The sequence below is a fragment of the Dipodomys merriami genome, unplaced genomic scaffold (assembly GCF_024711535.1).
Source record: "Dipodomys merriami isolate MVZ:Mamm:240054 unplaced genomic scaffold, mDipMer1.0.p SCAF_331, whole genome shotgun sequence".
Taxonomy (NCBI): domain Eukaryota; kingdom Metazoa; phylum Chordata; class Mammalia; order Rodentia; family Heteromyidae; genus Dipodomys; species Dipodomys merriami.
In genome coordinates this window covers 1183118-1199666 of record NW_027204838.1, presented here as the reverse complement: position 1 = coordinate 1199666, position 16549 = coordinate 1183118, and positions in this window count along the sequence as shown.

Here is a 16549-nt window from a genome sequence, read left to right as displayed (position 1 = left end):
ATCAATATTCCAACCTCATTGTTCATGGAGGTAGAAGAGGCAACCCAAAAATTCATATGGAACAATAAAAGACCCTGAATAGCAAAAATGACCAAAAACAGAAAGAAAAGTGATAGAAGAATATCAACACCAAATTTCAAACTCTACTACAACACCACTGTAATCAAAACAGCTTATTACTGACACAAGAACAGACTTCAGGACCAATGGAATATAACTGAAAATCCAAAAATGAACCTACAGACCTAGAGCCATCTAATCTTCGATAAGGGAACTAAAAATTGGAATGGAAGAAAGACAGCCTCTTCAGTAAATGGTGCTGGCAAAATTGGTTAATCACTTGTAGAAAACTAAAACTAGATCCTTATATATCATCATGCAAAAGAATCAACTCCAAAAGATCAAAACATGGAGTCAAAGCGGACATTCTGAAAATATTACAGGATGGAATTGGAGAAACTATAAGGCTCCTTGTTACAGGCCGAAATTTTCTTAAAAGAGACCCAGAAACACAATAAATCAAAGAAAGTTTGGACAAATGGAATTGCATGAAAATGCAGTTTCTTCATGGCACAGGATGAAGCTAGCAAGATCAGTAGAAAGCCCACGGTTTGGGAGATCTTCACTAGCCATACAACAGACAAGGTTCTCATATCTAAAATATACCTGGAACTCAAAAAATTAAATCCCCTATCAATAAATCTTCACAGAAACAACTGCCCAATAAATAAGTGGGCTAAAACCTTAAAGAAAAACTTCTCTAAAAAGGAAAGAAGGATGGCTAGAAGACACATGATGTAATGCTCAACTTCCCTAGCTACAAAATAAATGCAAATCCAAACAACATTAAGATTCCATCTCACCCCAATTATGGCTATAATCAAGAACTCTAACAACAGATTCTGGATGGTATTTGGACAGAAGGGAACCCTACTGCATTGTTGTTGGGCATGTAAAGTTGTTCAACCACTTTGGAAAGTAGTATGGAGATTTCTCAAAGGACTCCACATAGACCTTCCCTATTTCCCAGCAATCACACTTCTGAACATTTATCCAAATGATACAAACATGATTATTTTAAAGCTACCAGCACGACTGTGTTTATTGCAGCATTATTTACCATAGGTAAGATATGAAACCAACCCAGCTGCCCCTCAGTAGATGAATGGATCAAGAAAATATGATATATATACAAAATGGAATTCTATGCCTCTATCAGAAAGAGTGACATTGCCCCATTTCTTAAGAAATTAAACAACTTGGAAAAAATTCAATTAAGTGTGGTAAGCCAGGCCCAATTATACATAGGTCCCATGGTTTCCCTTATTTGCAATAATGTATATTTGTGAGACAAGCAGAAACCGTTAGATAAGTTGATATTAGGTGAAATGAACCACAATATAAGTATTCAAATGTTTTTTTTTCTTTCTTGTGATTGTTTCTAACATTTATAAGATGATTTCTTTGTTGCTTTGCATGTCCCTCCCCCACAGTATAACCCCTGTTTTCACTGTATTTGATGTTGGTATAATTTGTGGAGGGGAAGGGAAAAAACAAATCGTTTAAATAGGGATACAGATGGACCCATTGCAACAATGAGCAATACAAGTCATTATGTTGAAAATGAACTTTACAACTTTGGCCTGGGGGGGGGGTAGAGGAACACATGGTGGGGGGATGAGAATGGATGTGAAAGGGAAACTGGAGAGGAGGCTACACTGCTTGATAAGAAATGTACTCGTTACTTTGCTCATGTAATTGTAAGCTCTCTGTACAGTATTTTCACAATTAAAAAACATATGCTATTCAGAAAAAAATATATACAATTAGGGGCTAGGAAGGTGGCTTAATTGCAGAGCACTTGCCTTGCATTCTTGAGGACCTGGGTTCGATTCCTCGGCACCACATATGCAAAAAGAAAAAATCAGCAAGTGGCACTGTGGCTCAAGTGGTAGAGCACTAGCCTTGAGCTAAAGAGCTGAGAGACATCACCCAGGCACAGAGTTCAAGCCCAATGACTGGACTCCCCAAATAATATAGAGAGATAATTATAAGATATAAAATACTTAAGACTTGGATCATTGTAGCATTAACAAATGTGTGCCCTGTATCAGTTGGATATATTTTCACTTCTGTTATAGTGTCCTTTGAATTATGAAAGGTTATCATTTGATGTTATCTGGTTCATTCTTGCTTTTCTTTAACTACTAATGAGCATCCTGAGCATCTAGGATAACAGGCATGACATATTAGTGCATGTTTGCCTTTCACTATTTTAAGGGTTTTCCTCTTTCGTTTGAATTCAAACATTGTCCTGTCAGTAAATCTGCACATTCTCAGACTGTTGTTCTCAAAGATGATAAGCATCTGTTTGATGGGTAATTGTCCTGTTCATTGTGTTTGACATAGTTTTCATTGTTTCTATTGATTTGCCCTTCCTAATTATTTCATATGATGATTAGAATATTTAATATATAGACTTCAGGTTTGCCTCTACGGAGATTGTAGTAGTCATGTCAAAAGAATGTTTTAAAAGATCCTTATAGAGACAGCATTGTGAACTTTATACATAAAAACGAAAAATTTTTAGTTGGACAAACAACTCTTGAATCCATTTTGACATCAAAGTCAGGCAATTCACATGGAAAATACCATTGAATCCATGAATTTTTAAATTAAGATATTGCTGTTATTTTGTATTATGAAAATATTTTGTAGGGACACAAAGGATGGACTGGCACATTTGAAATGTAAGAAACTTAACCAAACCATTACTACGTAGGAGAACAAATAGTACAGCCTTCCACAACTTCAAAGAGGTAGTGATTCATACTTATCCTTTTGGCAATATCAAATGCAGTTTCTTCCAATTTGTTCCTCAGACCCGGTTTAATACTATGGTTCAACAGAAGGAGATACAGCGTATCTTGTCTATTTCTATTCCCAGCAGCAACAGGCAAGGGGGGGGTGGTCAAGAGGCCTTTAGTTTGGGGATTGGTATCTCCATCATTATGAAGTAAGAAAGAATCCATTCTGGTATTATTCAACATATAAGCACTGTGCAGGAGTGCCAAGCCATTCAAAGTTATTGCATGAATATCTGCCTTGAGCTACCAACTCATGGACAATGTCTAAATGTCCACTCTAGGCTTCCTAATGAAGAGGGGTATACTTACCTCATCCTAGTATACATATGCATGGCCTTTTGGCAAAGTAGTCTCAGCACTGTAGTAAGCTGATTAATTTTGGCATCCCACAGAAGAAATTTGCATGGAATCTTCTCCATTATTTTCTTGCAATTGATACATTCCTCACGTTTTCATCTTATTCCTTGTCTTTATCAGAATTGCCTAACCAGAAACTTTTATACCAGTGGGAATGAGGTGTCCATGTATTTCCCCAATAATTAACATTGGTTGAAATGTTCAGAAAAATCCGGTGAATTTTCTGCATATGTTTTTTTCACCATGATTTATTTTCTTTTTCCATTTTTACTATTTTAAATTATTCTAACTGGAGAGTAGGGAATTGACATAGAGCAGAGGAAAGATTTTCCTCCGTATTCAAATGCACAGACTGAAAATGAGGACCAGTGGTGTCTTCATGTGTAGCTTATTCTAGATATGAGAAAATAGGAAACAATGCCTTCTATGTAAATGTTTTGGGAAATACCATGATATAGTATAAGAGAACTTACTATTCAATATATGAGCTTTAAGAGCTTTCTAATAGATCCATTATTTATTGGTACCCAACATTAGAAAAAAATGTATAATTCAGTAGTAAAATAGAAGTCCTTTGTGTGACTACTTAAATTCCTTGTTTTTTTACAGACACTTGTTTTCATCTAAAAAAGTAGGCCTATCTATTGTCTTCAGGTGATTTTGATGATTGAAGATGCTTAATGAGGAGTCAACATGTATTAGTAGTCCTTTGATATCAATTAAATTTCATTTTTTCTTCTTGGATAATATAATGATCAAAGCAATAGTTCAGAATCAGCAAACAATAGTTCAGCATCATACTTCCAATGCAAATGGATCACCAGTAAGTAATCCTCGATACCATTTTCCATAAAGTTTTGTCACAGATACAATCTGCCTGTCTTTTCTAGCTGCTTTCCTAGCCTGGACCTTTTTTTTCATTGTGCAGGAAAAGTGTGATTCAACTGATTTCAGTCAGATCTGTTCCTAGAATTATAAAGGATTTAGATTCATTTTTAAAAAATTAAGTTTGAGGCCTGGACTCTGGGCTTAGGCACCGTCCTTGAGCTCTTCAAATCAAGGCAAATGCTCTACCACTTGAGCCACAAAATCACTTCTGTGGTTCTGTTTATGTGGTGCTGATTTGGGAAATGGCAGAGCAGAAAGTGAAATGATGCAACCAAAAATATAAAAACAAAATAAATTAGGATAATTATGGAGCAACCATATAGTCTATAAGAATCATGAAAGAGAGAGAGGAAGAGAGATACAGATGTGCAATGACCTAGCTAGCCACAAACTCCATGCTTCTGATCAATTTACAAAGCAAACAATTTTATTTTTTATTTGTTAAAAAAGATGGAAGTAGAATTTATGTATTTACTGGAATTAAGTAAATATATTTTTAGTGGCCTACATAAAGAGACATAGCTTTGACCAAATTACAGACAAGAATCTTAATCCTTGGGTTGGTAAGGTGGCTCAGTGGTAGAGTGCTTTTCTTGCAGTTTACTACAGTGTGGAGACTACTTTGCAAACAGGCCCCTCATATGAATACTAGGGATGAGGGTGAGTATACCTCTCTTCATTGGGAAACCTAGAGTGGACACTTAGACATTGTCAATGAGTTGGTATCTCAAGGCAGATATTCATGACATAACTGTGAATGGCTGGACACCCCTGCACAGTGCTTCCATGTGAAACATATTGCAACAGCACACACACACACACAAACACACACACACACACACACACACACACATCATATTTCTACTTAAGTATTTTTTGTGTATGGTCTTAAGAAGAAATTTACATTAGTAACTTGAATTTCTGACAGAACAATATAATCATTATACAACTTGCTTATATACTCTCAATATTAAAATTGCTATCTAAGTATGTGCAATAGATAAGCATAGGAAAAAGTAGGAGCCACACTGGTGGCTTATGTCTTTATTCCTAGCTAATCAGAAAGACGAAACCTGATGATTGTGGTTTGAAACCAGAGCAAGAAAAAAAGTCCATTAGATTCTGGTTTGAAAGAAACCAGCAAAAGCTAGCAATGGAGCTGTGGTACAAGCAGTAAAATGCTAGCCTTGAGTAAACTAAAACAAAAAAATAACAAATTCTGAGACAGAGCTAGGCCCTGAGTTCAAGCTCTAGTATTAGTATTTAACTAATGAAGGAATGAATTAGTTAATTAATTACCTAAAATAAATTAAGTGGTCACATGTGGAGGGGCAGGTAAAATGTAACAACCATGGTGTCTGGATTATGTATTATTTTGTAATGAGGCAAATTATCATTTTTCCCAATCACTAATATTTTATTTGAACTTTTTTGTACAATAAACCCTGAATTTGTCATGCGTGTATATGTGTGTACATGTGCACACATGTGTGTTTATGTGTGTGTGTGTGTGTGTGTGTGTGTGTGTGTGCTGTTGCAATGTTGCTTGCCAATATGAACAGGGTGAGGCTGAAAAGAGGTGTGTTGCAATTTTTTTTAATTTATCAGTGTTGTGTCCTGTCATTTCAGTGGAACCACCCTTCTGTACATTTTATTTGTTTATAACATCATCATAATTAAAGCATTTACAACAATATGTTAGATAAAAGAGATCATTTTCAGCTCTTAGTATATGTTAGGTAAAATGATACACATATAATTAGGCAGTAAGTTATTGCTGTAAGATGACTGTCAGTACAAAATATTTATTTGACCTCTTAAATTGGTTATATTTTTAAGAAATACTCATGGAGTGATTTTGAACTCAAGGTGGATAAACTCTTTCCGGATTTCTGTTGAAAATAACTTTCTTTGTAAGATCGTATCTATTCACACTAAAATAATAAACCCAGTATTTTTAAGGTTGGAATATCCCATCATAATGACTGAAAATCAGTATTGTGGCTATGCTTGTTAGATATATATTTCAAATAAAACCAAAAACATGTGTCACCTCCAGATTGTGGATGCATTTGAAGTTGTTTTGTACATACAAAGATTTCTTCATTAATAGTTCTTTTGTGGGAGTAACTATCACAACTTTAACAAATAAGGCTTTTTGAATATCTTTTACAATATAAATAACATCCCAGAGTGAGTCTTGCAATTTCTGAAAACCATTAAACTATTTTAGTATTATGTTAGTTCATTGACTATACAACTAAAGACATTTCTGAAATAAATATTATTAAGATCTGAAAATGTAAGTGGGTATATAGGCTTTTTATGCATCATTTTATGAAAAGCCAGTTTTTATGAAACTAAAAGAAATAGAATAAAAGAATGTAAGTGTATTGGGTAACCTAATTATTGGTATAATTTTGCTTTCTATTAGCACAGTCCTTTGAATGTAGATTATGCAGTTAAATTATTTTTTGTGTCACTGTGCTTTAGTTATTTTTAGAATCTTTGTTGTTATAAGAGTGAATTTGTAGTATAAATAAAGGCCTTTTAAAATGATTAGGATTAATCTTGTGTTTTGTGTTCTACTCCCATGAAAATGAGTTATTTTCAAGTGTTAATAGTTTATAATTGAATCTTCAGTATCATAAGAAATTTTGAAATAATTTGATAGTATTGATGTCTTTTTTTAGGGGACGGGTCCAGTAGTGGTGCCTGAACTCTTGGTGCTGTCCCTCAGCTTTTCAGCTCAAGTCTAGCGCTCTATCACTTGAGCCACAGCGTCAGTTCTAGCTTTTTTCTTTTTGCTTGGGTGGTGCTGAGGAATTGAACCCAGGGCCTCCTGCATGCAAGGCAAGCGCTCTACCGCTAAACCACCTTCCCAAACCTTCATGTCTTTTTAAACCAATAGTAGTTCACAAGTTGGAGAGTCTTTAATTCATACTTCGGTCTTGGTGTCTATGATTTTTAACCTCTCATTCCTAACATTAATGATAGGTCAGAGTGCATTTTTGGGTATAGGAAAGGAAAAATATTTATCTATGGTCAAAGTTGATTTTTATATCAGTCTTGCTTTAATAGCATTTCTCTCAAAATGTTGGGTATAAAAACCAATCAAAATACTTCTAATGATAAACAACTTAGTTGAGCTACAATGTGGAAATGATTGGTCCATAAGACCTGCAGAATGTTTCCATCAGGAATTGGGGAGGTCATTCTTTCAGTAAGACAGTGTTAAACAGAGATAGGTTCCCCAGGCCGTGCAGTGTTGAGTGAAGGGATAAAATATGATTTCTACTATTTTGAGCTAGATATCAAGAATGTTATACTATAGCAGTTCCTTTCACCAGGTAGGTATGCATTGATTATGAATTTTGAGTTTTCATATTTCAGTTCCCTATTTTCTAACAAAGATAAAGTGAAATATTATGAGTGTACAGAATAATTATGGGAAATTTTCCTAGAATTAGTAGACTAAGTGCTGGTATTTTAGTCATAAAATAGTATGAGGTTAATTGATACAGTGGGAGATGAAACACAGGCTAACACTTACCATGTGTACAATGTTGTACTAGTAATTCTAAATCTGAAGACTTCAATATTATCATCTGAGAATTAAAAATGTATAGAGCTCCACTTTATGCAATTATTGTGAGGATTAAATTATATACCATAAGGAAATTACTTGGAAAAACAATCAATTAGCATTTGGCAAATTCTACCTGTTATTTTATCATGTGATGAATTCTAACATTTTTACTGTGATTTTATATGTGCAATGTGATGTATTGATATTCATTGCATTGATCACTTTTCTGTCACTATGAGGAAAATACCTGCAAAGAAAATTTCTGAGGAGGAAACTATTATATTGACTCATGGTTTAAGAGAACACAGTTTAAGATCAAATATCTCCATTATTTTCAATTATATTTTTATTATCTTAACTAGGTGTACATGGGAATTTCCATTGAAAAAGTGAGTTTTTTAAGTATAATGGATCTTTATATAACTTTTCCCTACCCTTGCAAACCTAACCGAACTTTAATTTTTTCTAGTTTCATATTATTTGCATTGAATATAATGTCTTCACTCTTACTCCATAACTCTCTTTATTCTTTCCCTTTGACTTCCCCTCACATCTTCCAAGTGATAGTTTTCTTGTACTCACTTTGTTGGATTAAAAGTTAAATTTTATAAGAAATTACACCTTTTAAATACTGCTGTGAAAATTGAAAGCTTTGGTTAATCCTGTTGTTTAACTTGCATAAAATTCTGGCTTCCAAGTACGCGACAGAACATGGGTCCTTTCTGTGTCTGGTTCTGACTTTGTTTCCTTAACATATTTTTAGATCTATCCATTTCTTTGCAAATAATGTAACAGTCCTCATAATGGATAGGTGCAATCCAATTGTGTATATATCACACACTTACTCCAACCATCCCTTCGCCAAAGGGCATCTTGGCTGTTTCCATAACTTGGCTATGGTGAATAGTGCAGTAATGATCAAGGTTGTGAAAGTGATTTCACTGTAACCTTTTGGAAGAATTCATCACTATCTTTCTGGGAGCAATTCTCTATCCAGTTTTCCAGAATAAACACATCCTTCCCTTCATCTCCATGACAACGTATTGCAAGTCCTCAAAAACACAGTAACCCATACAGATCTCAATAAGCTAAGACCACACTGTGCCCATATTCTTTCAATACATTTTTAATAATTACATAAATTTAGTGAGAACCTTCTATGTACTTTCCTAATGTGGGAATGAGAGACATAAAAACAGAATAAAAATAAGAAATATGCAATTAATTAGCTAATATCATATTTAAAATCTTTTTCAGCTCTAACTCATAGACTCATTTACTATTATTTTAATCTTTATTTGATTACTTCATCTATCCCCTAAATTATAACAGACGAGTTAAATACAGACAAAAAGTGTGGCTTGATTTTGACACTCATGTGTGAGGATGCACAACATGGGCAAATAGATTGATTAGAATTAATAGCAATTACCCATTTTGTTAAAGTAGAGATGGTTTTCCCAAACTGATTCATATTTCATTCAACAAAAAAACCTGTAACTATTCCCTTTGTTTTGTTCCTCATTAACTTTTGTTTCCATTTAATTTTATAATGAAAGATTATTTCATATATGTACTGTAGATACAAAAATATGTTAAACTATTTCTATATGTATGTATTGATATATACATACATACATATATTACACAGGTTACAATGATAATTTATAACTTCTGTAACTATACAATTTACTAAATTATTAAAAACATCGGCGGCTCATGCCTGGAATTCTGGTTACTCGAGAGGCTGAGATCTGATGAACATTGTTTAAAGCCATCCTGGGCAGGAAAGTCCATGAGCCTCTTATCTCCAAACAACCAACAGAAAATCAGAATTGGAACTGTGGCTCAAAGAAATAGAGGGGTTGCCTTGAGAAAAAAGCTCAGGGACATCACCCAGGCTCTTAGTTCAAGAACTACAGTCTACCCAAAGAAATCTATTTAATTTACACCTGTGAAAGTAGAGTATTTCCATCACCCAAATGCACATCCATGCTCATTTGCAAGGTAACTCTGTTTTGTCTGAAGTACCACTAAACAACATCAGTTAAGTAGAAAGCATTGGAACGTGGGTTCATTCTATATCTTTCATGGATTTTTCTCAACTCAAATAATCAATTGTTACACTCATTCCAATTATTTAAAATCATAGCTTTTTTTCTTTAATACACCTAATATTACAGTTTGAATTCAGTGTCTTGTGCTCCCTAAATGGGTGTTCTTACCACTTTGTCATGTGCCAGCCCTAAATTGTCCTGATTATTTTTCAGATAGAAACTGGCTTCCTACTTGTGTGTGATCTTGGCCTCAGTCCACTTTATGTTATTCATCCTGGAATTTAGAATAACAAGTGCATGGTATTCTGTACAGTTTTTTCTGTCTAATCTAGGCTTTAGCGACTGTTCTCACATCAGTGCACTCCCATGTTGTCAGGATTTTCATAAGCTTGTCATAGCTGATTGTTTTTAAATATTTGCATTTCCTGCAGGTTCTTGAATACTGAATTATTTTGTGTTTTCTTGTGTTGTTTTGTTTCATTTGAATGTATGCGTTGAGTTGTTCCTCACTTTTCCTTTTGTTTCTTTCCCTGAAGTTCTTACCTAAAGTGCTGAGAAACCAATTCCTCTTTCTCAAGATAGTCAGGATGAACATTATTTATTCCAAACAATTTCAGTTACATTTAAACGCCTTCATATCCATGAATGATATAAAAATGCTAAGCGCTGAGAAGGTTGTTTTTACTTTCATGGTAGTCTTTGTAATACACAGATCATGAAATATATGAAGATAATATAAGTAAAGATGCATGTCAGGAGGAGAAGAACCTATTATTAATTGTTTGACAGAGGCTTCCTTTCTAGTGAGAGAAATATATTGCTTGATGCAGTATTTCACAAAATCATATTGCTAGGAAGAACCTAAGCAACCATCTAATACTATAGACTTGAGAGTGAAGAATTGACTTCCTGAATAATTTACTTTAGGGTCAAATAAAAGCAGGCTTCCAAAAAGAGAGTAGATTTTAGAGAAACATGTTGAATTTTATGTAAATAGGTCCTTAGATGATTTTGTTAATTTGTGAACTAATACAGGGAATTAAAGTACAGCAAGGTAAAAAATTAAAGAACTTCACATTGAAATACTCATTTGTGTGTGTGTTGATGCGCATGCGAGTATGAAAATGCACATGTGCATGTGCTTATGCATGCATTCATCATTCTTGAGGCTTGATAGTCCCTGGCAACTATTCCTCAGCTTCTGTGCCCAACGGTAGTCGGCTACCACTTCAGCCACTTCTGTTTTTTTTTTTTTTTTAGATAATCACTTGTATATTAATGATTGGATTGGCTTTGAACACTGGTCATCAGATCTCAGACTACTGAGTAGCTAGCTAAGCTTATTCAGACTCTGAGTAGCTAATCAAAATTCTGCCTGTCCTCTATGCTTCACTGCTCTTTTATTCATTTCCTGAGGTAATCACAAGCCTAAGTCTTATATATGTCCAATTACTTTAAAAATACTGTTACTGCTTGTCACCAGGGGTTGCCATTTATACTCTTAACTACTTAGGAGGCTTGAGAACAGAACCCCTGCCAAAAGTTTAGTGGAATTCCTTCTCAATCTATAGCTGGGTGCATTGGATCATTTCCACCATCCTTCACAATCTAGTTACTATAATTGGAAGGACTGGGGATCCAGGCCACTCAAGGTAGCAGGCTAGACAAGTTGGTGTTCATCTCAGATGCCATTGATGATGGGAAGGCTAAAAGGACCGATCAGGTGCAAGTTCTTGTGGAAAGGAAACACCTATTCTAAAATTATCCAATGATATGACGCCAACCTAGCTAGAAAAATAAACCCAGAGTTGAAATACCCACAATGTCCCACAACCAAAATAAGTATATATGTGAATATTCAAAACTTAGTACATTAAAATACATATCTAAGGGTTCATTCTCTTAACATTACATTATCTGACCTTTTCCGCTTGACTCACACATATACTAGATATTGCAAATAAGGGAAACCATAGGACCTATATTTCTTTGGGCCTGGCTTACTTCACTTAATATAATTTTTTCCAAGTTTTTCCATTTCCCAACAATTTTTTTTCTTTCATGCATGTGTTTCTAACACATTTATAAGATTATTTTTTTGTTGCTTTGTATGTCCCTCCCCCACTGTATAACCCCTGCTTTCCCTATATTTGATGTCAGTATAACTTGTGGAGGAGATGGGGAAAAACAAGTCGTTTAAGGATACAGGTGGACCTGTTGCAACAATGAGAAGTACAAGTTGTCATGTCCAAAACGAGCTTTACAACGTCGGTGCGGGGGAGGGGGGAGGGAGGGGAAGGATTGGGATTGGGATTGGGAGGGGGAGGCTGGGAAGGGATGTGAAGGGTAAACAAAGGAGGAGTCTGCAGTGCTTGGTAAGAAATGTATACATTATCCTGCCCATGTATTTGTAACCCCTCTGTACAGTATGTTCACAAATAAAATTAAATCAAATTAAAAAAAAATTAGTACAATCTGTTCTTTGCTCTAATATCAGCTTTATCTGATTGTCATATGATGTGAAAGAATAGTTTCTTCATTAAACTTATGATAATTTAAAAAGACCTAGAAAATCTTTCTCACTTATTAAGTGCAAATGAATGGCAAATTGCCTCATTTCTTACATATTTGACTACCACTATAAATTCATCTTATGATTATTATTAATAGTAACATATTCTCATTTATTACTTTACTTTTTAACAGTTTTTAAACTTTTTGCTTTTCTGCTGAAGTTGAAGTATATAAATAGTATCATCAAAGTATATTCCTTGGGTATTTAGGGCAGTTTTTTACAAAGTTTTTAACCAATGGCTTCTAAGAATTCTTAATTGGTATATCATTTGGTTTATTTTTCATTTTAATTTAATTTTATTTTAATGGTTATGTACACAGGGGTTACAGGTACATGAATAAGGTAAGGTAATGAGTACATTTCTTAGGGAAGGAACTATGTTATCTCTTCCATTGATTTTTTAGTACACTCAAAACAAGAACTAGTTATGCTTTTGCTGTTGCTAGTGATCCATGGGTACTTTTGCTTTCTTTGTTAATGCATTTTTATTATAAAATTGATATACAGAGGATTTACACTTAATTAAGTCAACTTAAGAGTACACTTCATTTTATTTTCTAAATTTCAAATTTTGGGCTTACATGTTTTCTTTTCTCTCTTTAGGGTAATTCATTTTTTTCAGAGTTGTAGGATTAGTTAATTAATTTTTGCATGATTTTTACACATGTAAATTATTCACACACATATATTTTGCTTTTATAATATTTAACATGTGACTATTTAAAAATTCTTTTCTTCATTTTTATATGGTTAATGATTTGAAATAAATTTATTTTCTTATAGTTATAAACATATTTGTCCAGGTAACAAATACTGTATTTTCAAGAAGCACATAATGTATTAAGAAAGGCTTCATTGGGCTGGGATGGTGGCTCAGTGGTAGAGCGCTTGCCTCGCATGCATGAGGCCCTGGCTTCGATTCCTCAGCACCACATAAGCAAACAATAAAAAGTGAGAAGTGTCGCTGTGGCTCAAGTGGTAGAGTGCTAGCCTTGAGCTGAAGAGCTGAGAGACAGCCCCCAGGCCCAGAGTTCAGGCTCCACGACTGGATCCCCCCCCCCCAAAAAAAAAAAAGAAAGGCTTCATTACTTGGTCACTTTTTGGAAGTATTTTTACTTGAGTTACAAAAAAAAAACTTTGAGCTCAGCATGGTGATTTGTGACATCAATTTTCTAGCTATGGTGGGAAGTGTAAATAGGGTTTGTAATTCAGGAGACACTGGGAAACTCTGTCACCTTATTATAAAACTATTCAGAGTGAATTGATTAGAGATATAGCCATCGCTAGTGTTATATAGAGCACCTCGCTATCATATTCTAAATTTTGCGTTAAAACACCAGTAACATCAATCTTTTGTCAAAATAAAAGGACACATGTTTCGAAATGTTAATTATTTAAACTTAATTCCAAATATTCTCTTTTCTTCTATTAATTTTCAATTTACCTAATCTATTCAAATCCAAGTATATTGTGATTATTTTTTTTCTACTAAACTTTTAAATAGTATGAGCAATATTATGATTTCATATATTAACATACTTTTATTATTTGTTATAATTTCCACCATTTAATATGATAATATCAATATTCCAAATGTGTGTATGTGGTGTGTATGTGCGTGTTTATGTGGTTTTTGTGTGTGTGTGCTTTGTGTGTACTTTGTAATTCTTGGGAGATCACACCATTGCTTCACATATGCAAAGCCAATGGTTTACCACTGAGCAATTCTGCCTAGTTATAATCCAAATAGTGTTTTAACCATGAGTTTCAAGCTTTCATTCCTAGTATGTTTTTTCAAAATCAGATATGATAAAGTGTGATCCATATTCTATCCATGCTAGCAATTTTTATTGTTACAAGAATATTCCCACTGCCTTTCCACTTCCAAACTCTTGTGTTTGTTATTGATAAAGGTTTTACTTTGCTTCTTTTCTCTCTTCATTGTTTTTCCCTTTAGAGTTTAGCTAATCTTTCTCTTATTTCTTTGCGAATTAATTATCATATTCCTATTACAATTTCCTTACATTGTAACAGCTATATACAATGCTTTATTTTCTATTTTATTTTTTCCCATTTTCACTGACTTTTGGTCCAGACTATTTGATGGATTAAAAAGAAACTTGACTCAGGACACTTTACTTTTCTCCTTATCTTCTCTGAATTCTTTCTGTTTTTTGAAACACAATAGCAATGACATATAGCTCCTACATGGTCCATTATTCGTTCCCCTCTCACTCTCCTCTGTTGTACAGCTCAAGTTGTTATCATTCAGATTTATTATGCTACAGCATTATCTAAATCTTAACTCATTCCTAAATTAATTTTAGTTGTTTCAAGTATCCTCTAAAGACATTTTTCTATATATAATATCTGGGGTCTTGTGTTTTTCCAAGGTACAAAATACGAGTGACTATCAAACATTTAGATATTCTGTAGAATATTGGTCCACCTGCTCAATAAACTCATATGTAAATTCAAGGAATGCAGGTCAGTCAGAACAATCTTGTAAAATTGTGTAGCTTCAGGCTTCATACTAGCTTTGAATCTTTTTACCATGTTCAGTAGTGAAGACAGCATAGTTCTACTACAAGAACAGACACATAGAAGAATGTAAGATTTGTCAAAAATAAATTCTTAGTTTTATGGTCAATAGATTTTGAAAACTATTCTATGATTTTATGAAATAAAAGGAGAATCTTAAATGGGTATATTGGCACTATTGTCTCTCGAGATTTAAAGAATGATCTTAGACTACTACCTCAATCCATTTTTGTTTTGCTTTGTTTTTTGTCATTCATAGGGCTTGAACTCTGGGCTTAGGCACTGTCCGTGTGCTCTTCCGCTCAACGGGAGTGCCCTACCGCTTGAGTCACAGCACCAGATCTGGTTTTTATAGTGGTTTATTGGATATAAGAGTCTCATGTACGTTCCTGCCTAGGCTGGCTTTAAACCGTGATCCTCATATCTGAGGATTTACTGATAATGAGCCTCAGGCACCCGACCTACCTCCGGCGTTATACAAATATTTAAAATAAAAAATGATTATCAAACTAAATGTGAGATGTGAAAACCTATAAAACATAAATGTAAAATTTCATGACATTGCATCAGTAATGGTTTCTAAAAATTTGACATGGAAAGCATTAATGGCTAAAGAAATGCAACAATAAACTGGATTATATTAAGCGATAGCCGTTCATAATTCAAAGGAGACTATAACTGAAGTGAAAACATATCCAACAGATACAGGGAACATATTTGTTTATGCTACACTGTTAATGCTACAATGATTCTGAATAGTAAGTATTTTTATATCTTCTAATGCTATATAAATTTTTTCCTGAATAGGATATTTCTTTGAAGAACATATGTAAATTAATAGTCAATAGGAGCAGCATATGAAATAAATTCCTCTCTATTATCTAAGAAAAAAGACAAAGAAAACTCACTAGTATTACCTTAATATAAAAATATGCACAAAATATAGTAATGCATTTGTGGAGAAAATGATAAACTCTACATAGGAGAATGATTTGTATAATACTGCGATCATTTTAGCAAGCAAGATTTCAAGTCTTCAAAAGGTCAAAGAGAATTGTATATGATAGAGCCATTACACTTCTATGTATGTATTAAAGAGAAGTAAAAAACTTTTTTGGACAGGGAATGTAGTTCATTGACAGTGCACTTGAATAATATGTGTGAGATCCTGGAAATAATTCTCAAAAACAAATTTGAAAAGACACACTATAGAGGATGTATGCTGGACAAATTCCTGTAAGTGAATTTTATATCTATTTTAATGTCTGTTCTAAAATTTACAGCATTTCTATTTGAGGAAATGCAAGTTTGTGAAAATTAGGCTTGGAAAGTTATTATTGTACAATTTACTTCCAAAGCAACTAAACTGTATACAATAAAAGGAGATTATATATTGCATGTGAATTTCATGGCAGGAAAAAAAGAAAACTATTGTTAAAAATATCTCACACAAATTGCAGAATACCTAAAAAGATGTTTTCAGTGTTGGCTAAAAATTCGTTGTAAACTACAGCGTTTAAAACAAAGATGTGATTTCTGTGTATTTTGAGTTTTTTGGTCCGTTTTTTTTTTTTTTGAGTTTATACAGAGATACCTCAATCATAAAGTGTATGTGATAACTGTAATATCTAGGAATTATGCATCACTTATAATTAATTGATAACCTTTTCTGGAA